We start from the raw sequence: 419 nt of genomic DNA, 5'->3' as shown, positions 1-419 counted from the left end.
CAACACTCCCAAGGGATGAGATGCCATTCAGAAAGGCCTAGACAGGCTCAGCAGTGTGCCCAGGTGAACCTCATGAGATTCAACAAAGCCAAATGCAAGATCTTGCACCTGGATTGGAGCAACTCCTACTATCAGTACAAACTGGGGGATGAAAGAATTGAGAACAGCCCTCCCAAAAAGGACCTGAGGGTACTGGTGGATGAGAAGCTGGACATGAGCCAGCAATGTGCCCTCACAGCCCAGAAAGCCAGCATATCCTGGGCTACATCAAAAGTGAATCATATCATTATAAAAATGTTACTTTTCAGGAAAGGAGGTGAGGGGAGAGGAAAAGGGAAAGGAAAAGGGAAAGGAAAAGGGAAAGGAAAAGGAAAAGGGAAAGGAAAAGGGAAAGGAAAAGGGAAAGGAAAAGGGAAAGG

This window comes from Numida meleagris, chromosome 2 (genome assembly GCF_002078875.1).
Source record: "Numida meleagris isolate 19003 breed g44 Domestic line chromosome 2, NumMel1.0, whole genome shotgun sequence".
Taxonomy (NCBI): domain Eukaryota; kingdom Metazoa; phylum Chordata; class Aves; order Galliformes; family Numididae; genus Numida; species Numida meleagris.
Note: the sequence above shows the minus strand (reverse complement) of the source record.